The sequence below is a fragment of the Malurus melanocephalus genome, unplaced genomic scaffold (assembly GCF_030028575.1).
Source record: "Malurus melanocephalus ecotype Western Australia unplaced genomic scaffold, MMel_1.1 scaffold_634, whole genome shotgun sequence".
NCBI classification, from domain to species: domain Eukaryota; kingdom Metazoa; phylum Chordata; class Aves; order Passeriformes; family Maluridae; genus Malurus; species Malurus melanocephalus.
The window spans coordinates 102,072-115,259 of record NW_026623866.1 but is presented as its reverse complement, the minus strand read 5'-3'; positions in this window follow the sequence as shown (position 1 = coordinate 115,259).

The following is a 13,188-nucleotide window of genomic DNA, read 5'->3' as shown; positions in this document are numbered from 1 at the left end:
GAGTCTTTCTGCTGCTTTAGACCTTGGATGTTCTGTGCTGGTCATTGTGACAGTTTTGAATGTACCTGGAAGGCAGWGGCCAGAGCGATGATTTTGCTTTAATGGTGTATTTCTCAAAAGCCATCCAAATGCTATAGTGATGGRCAGCTTTGAAATATATACTTAAGCATATAAACTTTTAATTAAAGAGCCTATCTGTTATTTCAGAGCAAGAGAGAAGCTTTAGAAATCAATGGTAGCAAAGTAAAGGTTTTGATTTATTAGCCTTTCTCCCTTCTGCCTCCATTCCCTCGTATGTGGTTCCTAGTGACCAGACTATAACACAACATAATGTTCTTTTTTAAATTATTACTATTTTGGTTTTTCTTGAACTATTGTGTTCTTTACAGAACTCTGACTGTATTCTTTTCCTAATTTTTTCACTAATATAATTTCCTTTTGTGTAGTATTTCACAATATCTGACCTGAAGTCAATGAGGAGGCAAAATCTGAAGTTTATTGGTGCCAAAGTGCAAGATGGTTAGAGCTGTATTGAAAAATATGCAGCCCAGAGCACTRCTGAAAAGCAAATCAAAAAGGTCAAAATTAGAGCATGGATTACAAGGCACAGAATTCCAGCCTGGAATATCTGGCTGATAAATTATGTTGTACACTAATTAGCATGTCATCGTGCTCAATGGCAAATGCCAGGCAACTCTAAAGCAAATACAACATTATTTCTGTTTCTCCAGCCAGAGCACTATCTGCACAGTTATTTGCTTCTGCACCCAGTTAGCTGTAATTTCCTAGTTATCTGGAGAAAGATACAATTACCAATAGGAAGAGTGATTCTGAGGGGAGAAATCTGAGCTAGTTTGGACATTGTAATCTGAAAATTTTCAAAATAGTGTTCATAATTTGGGAAAGATGTTTTTTATCTTGATTAGAATATAATGTTTTTTACATTGTTGAGACAGCATAGAAACTCCAAGTGGAATTGTCTTCTAGATCTTCAGAATCAAGTTATGATGTGGTTATTGTCTGAATAGATGCTTGCTTGGTGCTTGTAGAAGCATCTCTACTTCCATTTCATACAGAAAGTCCAGCATCAGACAGCATGAAAGTGTGTGTAGCACTTGCACATGAAAGATGTGCCTGTACACAGATATCAGATTAAAGCAGGTGGATAAGATCAGTAAAGATGGCTAACAAAAACCARCTAGCAGTGAAACAGAGCTGCGGTTTGTTGTTTTTCTTCATGATTTTTGTTGCTTCCAATGGCTAAAGATTTCTTGCTGTGTCAGGTGCTAGTCCTGGCAAAAAGGAAGAGCTTCTATAGCCCTTTAGTTGCTGGGTGCTCTTAGAGTACTGGTGCAGGTTGTGACCTGTAGAATACAATGTTTCAGTTCTGATTGTAGGAAAAGGACAGAGTTCAATTAGTCAGCTCTGATTTTATATTTTGCCTGGTAATGGGCCATTGTGTTTTTCAGCCACTCAGCAGTGCAATGCTAATTCTGGATGATTGATGAGCAATGCTAGCTCATGTAGCAAAGTTTACAATGATTTTATGCTGAGCTGGGGCTTTCTAGGCAGTAGCAGAACTCCTTTTTGTTGCTGCCTTGTTTACATGCTGCTAGGCAGCAGCAGCACCAAATTTCAGATTTAAAGCTGTACCCACTGAAACACAAGTAAGGAGTGGAAGTCCGAAAGACTGAACGAGGGAGTGTTTTCAGTTTTTGAGAAACTTTACTGTCTCCTTCAATTCTTTTTCTGTTGGTTCTGAAAATTGTTGCGAGCGCTTCTGTTACATGGATCTATCCTGTTGGTAAGGCACAAGCTTGTAAGGAAATAACTAAGCCATATGGTGGCTGGTTGATTGCTGTGGTTAAAGGTGGTGCTGTGTGGATGGGAATTCACGGAAGTACWGCACACAGCTGAGCCCATTGTGGCCTGCAGCTTAATGTCAAAGGCAATACGTGTCAATCTGCTGAAGGACATATAATGAAGACATGTTCATCAGAGATACTGTATTTGTAAAAAAGAATCATAATTGACATTTTGTTTGTCTAACCTTGCCTTCAYTTGCCTTCATTTTGAAATCTCTGAATGGAACTTCCCAGTAAAATCCATTCCATAACTGTTGACGCACATAGATTTATTTTAGATTTTCAGATTTTTTGCTTGTGCTGCCTTAAGTGTGAATCCATAAGCAATAGCTACACCATGGCAGTAGAGGAGAGGAAATGAATTCACTTCAATAGATAATTCTGGCCCTATAAGAATTTTCTTATTTAAGGTATGAGTCACACCACATTGACACAATTACTTGCTCAGCTCAGTGGTTCAGCTACTATTATGTCTGATTTTGAGTGTTGCAATGTCTAATTTAGGGGGGAAAAAGCATTACACTCATTCATGTGTAGGAAATTATTTATGAGGCAACAATACTATGGAGCCTGATCTGAGCTTTCAGGAACACTCTTTAACTTCAAGGACTACAAACATTTGCAAATGTACTTTATAAAAATAATTTGGAAACATGGTTGTCAATGAGACAAAGAAACACTATAAAATTTACTTCAAATCAAGATTCTACCACTGAATTTGTAACTAGACACTCCTTAAAGCTACATCCRTGGAATCTATGTTGTTTCTCTCATAGGGATCTTCAGCAATCACAAGGGATTACTTCAGGGTGAGCTAAAAAATGTTCCTGCATTATTTACCAATGACTCATTTGTAACCATCTGCCACTCCTCTTCCTTGAGTAAATATTGGCAAATGTTATTGCTGCTAAAACAACAGTCAGCTCTACAYCACAGCTTTCTCAGATACTGGCACAATGGCTGTTCCAGGATAAGGGAAAGTGCTTCTCTGGAAGCTGTAAAAACCATCTGGGGCTTTCTCACATAATGCCAGTCAGAGTGACCCGAAAACTGTGCCATCTAATGATGGGAAAATCAGGACTGAGGTCAAGAAATCACAAAGAATCGATCTCTCCGTTGTTTCAGTTGTRCCAGAGGACTTAACCTTGGCTAAGAACAGTTTTATGGCTGGAAGAAAAGAGCAGGGGCAGATGATTGTTCTGATRAATCCATTTGGATTCTCATGTCTGGGAGAAGTTTTTGGAGGCTAATGGTGTTCTTGCCTTCTTCAGCAGGGCCATGAAAGAGGAAAGACCCCTCATSTACATTACTTCCATGCTGTGCGATGCAGTTGCATTTAATTTCTATGTTTTCAGCTTCTCCTTCATTTTCATTGTAGAATTATGAAATCCTGTATGACCTGATTCTGTATATAAATTACTCAAAAAGTAGCATCTTGGTATAAAACAGCAGATAGTACTTGTCCCCTAGTTCTAAGAATTTGTCTGTTTTTTTCAAAAATTACTGGAATATCTTTGCTGCATTCTTCCTCAGTGATCTAAAATTATATCTTCATTGATTTGGCACTTACCAGCTTTCCCAAATAAGACATTGCAAGATCCTTAATGGATGTACTTTTGTGGCTTAATAGTGGACTGGCTTCTGCTATTTGCTTTCAAGGTAACCTTTCATACTTGCTACRTTTTTAGAATACTTTGACTATGTGCCTAAAACCTCCAGAGACATTCATCCTGCCCCATCTAACTGCAAAAGCTATTTCAGCCACTCTCATAAGCAAGTGAGGTTGTAATAAGAGGAAGATTTATCTAAGTGGTTTCTTCCTCTCTACACTGGTACTTTACTCAGTGCACACCAAGTCCTGCGCAGTGCAGCATGGAGTTTGTCCTGCTGGGCAATTCAGCTTGGCTGCTGGAAGCAGTGCAGTTGTATGAGTGTTGTCTTCACCTTGGCTAAAATTCTCAACMTCCTGTTCGGCCTGGTCATTCTGAATAGAGTGGCATTCAAATGAAATGCTGCCTAGGCAGCAAGAGGAAAGAAAATACATTACTTTTTCATATTTTCATGTGTTATCCTGGTGGATTCTGATGGTTGGATGCTGGGTCCTTCCAAACTGGTTTTTCAATTAAGAAGGAACCAGTGAGRAAGTCTACAACATTCTCCTTGCTGCATACAAGCCTAGAAAATAAGGCTTGTATGGCTTTTCTTCTAAGACTTAAAACTTGCTTCTACATAAAGAAAATAGATTTTTAAAACACAGCAGWAATATTGCTGGGTAATATGTAGACTTAGTTTGTATAAATTAGTTCTTCAGTAGAATTTTTGGTTAATGTGAAAATTCTTAGAAATAGGCAGGAGATATTTAAAGACTGAGTTATAGCCTGCTGGTTGACTGCAGTTTGAAAAGTAGGGCTACTGACACAGTGTGTGAAAAAGCCCATTTAAAACCACCTTCTACCAAATTTAGAATTGTGTAGGATGAAAATTCACAATAAATATTCAAAATCTATGTTTAAATATTAGAGCAGGGACTTAGATTGTCTTGAACCCTGGCATTGTTACAAAAATATGGAAATTATTTTTCTGCTTTCRCTGTAGATGGAAAATAACACTAATTTTGGGAGATTGAAAGATTCTGTTGGACAGAATTAAGATATRCTGCWCTAGTTCTGTGGKTTTTTTTTATTTTGGTCAGCATGTGAAAGTGAAATGCAAATGTTAGCAATCTGAGAGCCACTCACAGATTTGTCTTCTGTTTGCTTAGGCTTCCCTGTGGATGACCTTTAAAATAAATTGCATTGCAAATACAGTTATACAGGGTTCAAGTATGGTAATATTGTGCAAATCCCTTCTCTCCCATTTCCCACCATCCTGTAAAATCATGGGCTTTTTTGTGTGTGATCCATGGACATTTTTTCATTTATTTCTTTCTGTTGTTTAAGGAAGCACCTGAGTCATGCTTTTACTTTTTCTCTCCAGCTATGAGGAAATACGATTTTTCTTGTGGATGAAAACTTTGACTCTGAGGTCTGAGCAAAACAACATATATCATTACAAGTTCTCATAGCTTTCGTTATTCTGCTTTGGATGAATGATATTATTTCTAACTAAAGACACTGCTAAATATCATTGGTATTTCACAAAAAAACTATTTATCTTGTTCTGCAATACAGAATTCTTGTTGACCAGGTGCTTGCTTTAAATCTTATCTAAGGCTATGAAAGAGGTGCTGAAGTTAAAGAAGACAAGAACATTGAAGGTTCAAAATGGGGACCTAATTTTAAAGTTATTTTCTATATTTGACACGCAAGCCCTGGGTGAGAAATATAGTTCAGTTGATTTAATTGCTGTGCCATGATCTTTGTCAGTGGGGTAATAAGCATTTAGCAGCTTGGTGACACCCTCATAAAGTTATGTCAGGAAGGACTCCAAGGTTTCCTTTATCAGGGTCAGGGATGCAGAAGCATCTTTTCACCTCTTTGTACACTGAGAATAGCAAAAAGAACCATATATTTGCTGCATATCATTTCTGACATCAACATCTGCCTGTCCTGTGATCATGAAGGTTTGCATCACAGCCATTTCCCAAAGCTGTCATTATTCTAAGTCCACTGAGATCAATGTCTGTGAAAGGAAAGACAACTTTCACACTCAGAAGTTGCCTTGATTGTTGGCATGAAGTCTTGCTGTCTCTACACAAGAATAACCACTCATGAAATCTAAATACCTCATATACCTTATTCCTTTTGGTTTATATAGGTTTTAGCTGTTTTTTTTATTTAAAAATATGTCACTAGTGGCTAACTGTGTCAGAATGTCTTTATATGAACATCTATCTTCACAACCAATATACTATTTTTAACACATTAACTGCAAATTAACTGCATTAACTTACAGTTTCCAAGTGAACACTCATCTCCATGCCCATTTCCTTTGTGTTGGAATTACCTGTTCTAGTGAGTTTTCTGTCTTTATACATCACTAAGCTTAGTTTCTTTTTGAACATAAGCAGCCATCTAGGTACCAAATACATGACATTGTAATGTTGTTCATTTCGATTAGTAGTACAGCTTTTGCAGAAAATTCAATCAAATGATCAATTTTAAGCTCTGTTGATGATAATAAATTCCCTATTTATTGGAATTTATACTTTGATACTTTTTCACATGACATTTTAATTAATCAGTATAAGTGCTAATGAAATAATGAAGTGGTTCGAGCCATAGAAAATAACTATCATGTGCTAAATACGATGTAAGAAACTATAGCTGGACTTACCAGATGGATGTATAAATTAATGTGGCTTCCCTGAGTTTATGATTTTCAGCTTTTTTAATTTTTTATTTCCGTTTGTCCGAGAAATGTGTCACACAATGAAGTAACATACAGCATGGAAGACCAATGCGGCAAGTTAACACGTAAGTTGTGTAATTACAGTCAGTAAAGGATGTGATTAGATTTGTAAGTATGATTAATTCTTTCTGAATAGTCTTCTGCCATGCCTTGAAATGGGAGTCTAGTCCAAATGRGAGTAAAGATGAGAACCTAGACAAGATGTAGCCCTTTGATTCAGTCATGGTTTTGAGAAACAGAGATGATGTGCAGGGCTTCTACTCTCCGTCAGTCTCAGAAGCAAAGCTGGAACCACAGGCATTCCTCCCTCAGGAGTTCAGTGACTGAACTCCATTTGTTGCTTAGAGCAGGAGAAAGTTGCAGTCAAGTTGGTGACTTGTTACCAGTCTGCATGAATCTGGCAGTGTTGGCTTTTTACTTCTGGTAGGCTCCAGTTGAGTGCAAGCACTGTCTAATTAGACATGAAGAGATTTGTTGAATTATATTCCCTTTGCTCACTCGGTCGATGCTCTGAGCATGAATCTTTTAGCAGATGCTGCTGCTGACTCATGGAACTCCAGCTGATGGAGGAGAAGGTTGTGCGTCTGGCATGCTCAAGGTCGTGTCATGGGTTTGTGGGAAAGCACAGAGCTGCAGGCAGCTGCCCGGAAAATGTGCACTGTGCCACGTGTGCTCCTGCTGGAACACCGTGAGCAAGGCACAGCGAAGATCTAGAGGAGAATCCCAGCCCTGCCAATCCCTGGAATGCAGACTGAGGCACAAGTGTGGAAGTGCATAAGCTGAGGTCTAATTGAGTGAGTCATCTACTCAGAGCAATGAGACTTGACAGCTCTAAGTGAGGAGAGGCCCGGAGGGGCACTTCAGAGAGAGAGCACTATTGCTGCTACAGTTCAGTTCCTTGTCAGCCTCTTGCTAGAGCTGCAGCCTAGCCTTGAAACTATGACTTGCAAATGTTTGCAAAATATAAACTGCATAAGAAACTCATACTTAGGCATTTTGTAGTTCTGAATCTCATGAGTGAGTGTTGTCCTTGCAGGAGTTTGATCTTGCTGCTGTATATTTTTGTTTCACAACAAACTGTACTTTAGRGTAAAAGCAAGTTGCCAGATTCTGCCTCTGGAAAGAGTGCATGGTGCCTGTCAGATTCTGTGGGAGCTGCTGTCTTTGAGGGCTGAATATTTGGGCTTGATCCTGAAAAACAATTTCAAGTCCTGCTGTTTTATTCATTRGGACATAATCTAGACAAACAGGATTTGCAGAGGATTTTATTTTTTATTTCATGTGGGATTCTTTATGATGTATTTTATATTTGGTAAAGTAGTTGTTTGAAAAAATATGTGCAACATAAATACCATTTCTGAATTTGGCTCCAGCTGAGGGAGACACATGCAGAGGAGATGGAAAAATTGCATAATGAGGAATTTGACCTTAACCTACTCCCTTGCTGGGTTCATGCTCTTTAACTCAAGAGATACCCATAAGTAATAAAATTTTAAAAACATTTAACTTACATTTTTTAAACRCTTAACTTAAATCACCATGCATTTGAATAAATATGTTCAGCCAATTCTTTTCAACTAAAGACTGCCATGGTGTTTGGTTCCCGAACACTGCTGTTAAAGCTATTGCAGGCTAATTTATTCTACACCTACCTGAGTCTTGTCAGTTCTGAGTAGTCAAGCAAGTCAACAACTTAATTTTATTCCTTTCCTGTCACAGAGACAGAGAAATAGCCCTGCTGCTGGTCTTGATGTATCTGCTCTGGAGTCTCTTTAATATAGYGAATCAATATGTTCTCCTGAACTGGCATGTTTTATGTACTTAGTCTCTGCTCCCTAGGACCATGCTATTGTTTAGGAATCAAATCTACCCAGCAAACTAAAATTAAGTAATTCCCCCCCCCCCCCTTATATATTTTTCTAGCTAAAAAGTATTCCAAGCAACATTCTAAATTATTCAAAACTCTGTAGCCTGTGGAATTTTCAATCTGATGGAAACAGCTGAAAAATAAAAACCACATGCTCCACTGGCTYTGCATACAAGAGTCTGCATTTTAATCCAGAGCTGCTGCAGACACTGTAGCATGTGCCTCTATCATTTGGTGTTGACATCTGCATTATGATGAGGGGAATTATTCAAAGCCAAATTACTATTCAGGGTGGTAGTGTGAAACAATGAAAATGAGATTGCTAGAGGGGAAAATATATGCAACAGTTTGTATAGCTAGGAAAGAAAATTGGATTCATTTGCTKAAGTACTGCTTTCCTCTTTAGCAGAGTTTAGAACAGCTAAAATCAAGCTGTGAAATATTTCATGACAAAATTCAAGTACTTTTTCAAGTGATACAGTTGTAATATTTATGGACCTAATCAGAAAATGTCCTATAAGGTAGTAAATCCTTGTTTAGACACAAYGCTACACTTCGTTGGAACAGTGGGAATAATTTGCATAAAGACAGTGAATAACCAGATTTTTTGAAAAATCTTCTATTCATGTGTAGCACCTTTTCTTCTAATGGAATTCTGCCCTTTCTTTGGAATTTTGCAGCTTCCTTGCAAGGGGAAGCAGAAGGACAGGCACTGATCTCTTCTCTCTGGTAGGAGACTGCCAGTGATGAGACCCAAGGCAGTGGCATGGAATTGTGTTGGATGAGGTTTAGGTTGGATATTAGGAAAAGGTTCTTCACCYAGAGAGTGGTTCCCCAGGGAAGTGGTCATAGCACCAAACCTGCCAAAGTTCAAGAAGTGCTTAGACAATGCTCTAGGGCACATGGTGGGATTGTTGGGGCTGTTATGTGCAGGCCCAGGAGTTGGACTTTGATGATCCTTGTRGGTCCCTTCCAACTCAAGATATTCTGTGATTCTATGACTGTAGCAAGAAAATCTATTCTATATATATTTGCATGATATGCCTCTTCATGTAAGGTGGACATACTTACCCAGTGAATAGAGAAATGATTCAACTGTTAAAACCTATTTTTTGAGCTGGACAAACACAGAAGCAGAAAGGGAACACACAAGTTAGAGTAGGTTCTGTGGTGARGAAACCAGGAATTCATGCCAAAGAGTGCAGGAAATACACCCCTGGCTCTTGTGGTGGCTGTAACTACTCTTAGACTGAACATCTGATGCTGAGATTTGAGAACTGAATGTTTAATAGGTGAAGAGTGATGTATCTGCACTGTGTCGCAAAAGATCTGAAGAAGTTATCAGCTATGTCTGTGCTTTGAAAGGCYCAATAAGCTTTGGTTTCAGAGAATTAAAAAATCAGGTGCTGTCCATAATGAAAGACACTGATGGGAGTCAATAAATGTGTGTTTGCACTAAGGTGCAGAAATCTGTACATTCATACATACACTAGAAGATATCTGTTCTCTGCCCCATGTTCATCCCAGTGATACATGTTAMATATCTCCCATTGCTGTGCCTTTAATAACCTTCCTGCATATRTTGGAAGGCTGCCACACAGAGTGCAGCCCGGGCAGTAACAGTAGGAGCTTCTTCATTAAATTCCCTTCTCCAGCAGGGCCTGGAAATGACAGCTAGTTAATTCCCATCTTTTGCGTGAAAGATTTTTCCTGCAAATGCAATCTTGAGTTTATGTAGCATAAGTTAATAGGTCAAATGAATCTTGTTGAGGAAATTGATTAYTTGACTGTTGGCTTTCACTTAATTCATAACTGAATGCCCTAGAAAGATTTCTTCTATTCTGCATTATCTTCACTTTCTCAGCTAGAATTTATCCCTTAAGCAAAAATAAAAAAAACCCTACTTATCCTTAGCATTTAAATCACCAATTTTTGCAAAAGGTATGAATTCTGCAAATGATTTTTGAAATCCCTGAAGATTATGCCATTTATTTACCTCCTCTAACATGTGAATCAGTACTGATTGCTGCAGCTTAACCTCACTTGCTCTCAAAATGGGGTACAGCATATATCTGTAGCAGAAATAACTATCAAAGGAGTGGAGAATTTGGCATCATTTTAGAATTCARTGATCTGTAAGGAAGATCATAGTGACCTCAAAACAGAGTACTTTTATGTGCTGTGCTCTTGTAATAGTCCAACAGAGTAAGTAATAAACCTATTTAAATGTCACAAAACCCATTTCTAATGAGGGTGAGTAATTTGTGAGAAATACAGAATATCTGAGCATTCTGACTGATGTCATGGTTCCTTGACATCTGCAGAATGAAATTAAATAAGTGTTCAGTTTTTCCCATTTGCTTCTTTAAGTGATATTGAGGATCATTCATGTGTCAAGGAGAAAATAATCTTTAAAGTGCTCTTTAATGGCATGATGAATTAGGATTCCTTATCATTGTCTTTTATCTTATATTTCTTAAAAATATGTTAATTTGATAATTCAGAGCCTGAAGAAGTTTCTTAATCTTACAGTTTTCAAGTCACAGTTGCTTTAACAGCTTCCTGTTTCCAATGTTCGGAATGATAAGGTTTGGGTCATGGTCTTCCTGAAATTTGGAAGTAATATCAGTAAGTGATAACACAAATCAGGCAACTCTAGAGCAAAGGGGTGTGCAGACTTATTTGTTAAACACATTCAAGTGCTCTCTGGCTGGATGCTCTGCTAATCTTTGTACTACACCTATTTTGATATTCTAATGTCATTTTTACTTTCAGAATGGGACATCTTCTTGAACAAATTAATAAGATTTGTAATTTTAGCTGCGCATTGATGCCTGAATAGATGACAATAATTRGTCAATATAAGATCAGTTGTGTTCGGAAAATGTTGATGCAGCCTCTGGTGGCAGCACGTTGTCAAAAATCACTTAACTGTGCTTCGCTTCCTTGCCAGGTCAGATGCGAAGACYCATGAAAAGTAAATTATAAACAAACTTCTGCCTGTCACTTGAGTGTGTTTGCATTACCGTAAGAAAGGAGTTAAGGACTGAGTTTCCCCAAGCATTTCTAGAAACTTTGTGTGCATTGACTTGAAGTTAAGACTTCAAACATCCAAAATCCAAGTGATGAAACCAATTCAAAGCAAATTGCGCTATGTTGTTCTAACTCGGGTACAGCAAAGTACTTGTCTTTGTGTGTACCATGTGACAGAAGCGGTTTGGAGAAGACTCTGCAGCTCTCAGGCCAGAGCAGCCAGCTGGTTCACACTTAGAGGTGGCCACAGAGCCTGAAGTTAATATTTTAATAATAATATGAAAATTGCTATTTGCATAAGASGTGGGTACAGTGTCGCAGCGCTGCGGGTGCCTTGGGGAAGGCACCATCCCCTGTCCGCGGGGTTTGTATTACAACAAATATGCCCGGCCAGCCAGCCAGAGCCTGGGCCGCCCGGCTCTGTCTCGCACGTTCCGCGGGCCGGGGACTTCCTGCCGGAGCCGTCCCCATCCCCGCCGTCCCCATCCCGGCTGCCCCGGTCCCGCCGKCCCCATCCCCGCYGTCCCCATCCCKGCTGYCCCGGTCCCGCCGKCCCCATCCCCGCTGTCCCCATCCCTGCTATCCCGGTCCCGCTGGCGCAAGGCGCGGGCGCCCCCAGCGGAGCCGTCAGCGCTGGTGCTCGCAGCTGACGAAGCTGGAGGAAGATGCTCGCAGCAAATGCTCTCAAGCGGCAGCAGTTGGAAGGCACGTTTTAATGATCCAGCGCTTTAGAGCGGCTCAGGGAGGATTTCTGTCAGCGCTCCCACTTAACACAATTATAACTGTTACTCTTCTTAGGTAAGATTTAGTATTACCGCGTTTGCTCGTAGTTTGTGTGCCAGTTTATCTTTTCCGGTGCTATTTCAGTCGAATTCATGCTTTGTTGGAAGAAAGCGGTTATGTGGTGTACAGCGCTGTTTCAGGTTCTTAAACRCTTTCCCCGATGTTTCCATGCCTTCCACAATTTCCTGTGAACGCGACATGAAATAACTTGCTTTTGTTTGGTTTTGGCTGGTTTTGGTTGTTGGGGGCTTTGTTTGGATTTTTTTTTTTTTTTCCGTTTGTATGGTTGTTTTCTCGTTTACGAAGTAACTGTCTTTGTTGTGGCAAGRGGTTCTCATAAGGACAGCATTCTGTCCATTCTGCTGCTGTAAAGTGCACTAGCATTACCTGAAGTCTAGCTAGGTCAGGAAAACGCAAGATTATAAATGTCAGMGAGGAATCACAGACTTGTCCGGCAGGGTCACAGTTAGAAGTGCCGGGTTCTATACGTAAATGCCTGAGTAACTACTGTTTATCCCACGCTCACCTTTTTATAAGTACTAGGGTGGAAGGGGGGCAAAGGTTACGCTATAAATAAAAGCACTTCACTGKGATTTACGTGCTCAGTGCCCGTGCATTGGCTGCGAGCTACAGCATCTCCTTTTCCGAGGCTGCTCCCCCATCTAGCGGCAGCTCTGCAGCTCGGCTGCCTCCAGAGGGATGGAGATGCTGGCGCCTCGCTGCCCGTCCCAGGCACATAACCCACACGTGGATTTGAACAAAAGCAAGTGTGGCTCATCAAAGTTTGAATGTATCTAGACCAATCAATAAAAGACATGCTTACTTTTTCTTCACATTTCCATAAAAGTTTTAACAGAGAATAATGTGATTTAAATCAGGGAAGCTRCTTTGTCTGCTGGGAGCTTTGTAGGTGTGAGATTATTTCATGTAAAATAAGGTTGGCCCAAAGACGTAGTACTAAATCTGGAAATAAGAATTCAATCACTCTAGTACATAATTCAGTATAAGAATTCAATTGCTCTTGTAGATCATTCAGTTTTGAAGATGTGCTTGTCAGTGMTGTATTTACATTTTTCCTTTAAAACACTATCTCTCTAATAGCTCACAGGTTTCCAAACTGATCTGATTACCCATATCTTTCAACTGAAGGCTTAAATTTCTTTTCTGTTGCTTAATCTATAAAGTTCAATGTGTAAAGCCTGTCTTGATGCATTCTTGTTTCCATGGCAAGATTCTATAACTAAAAATACAAGACTAAAAGTTCTGTTTGGCAGTGGGTTTATTATTAAT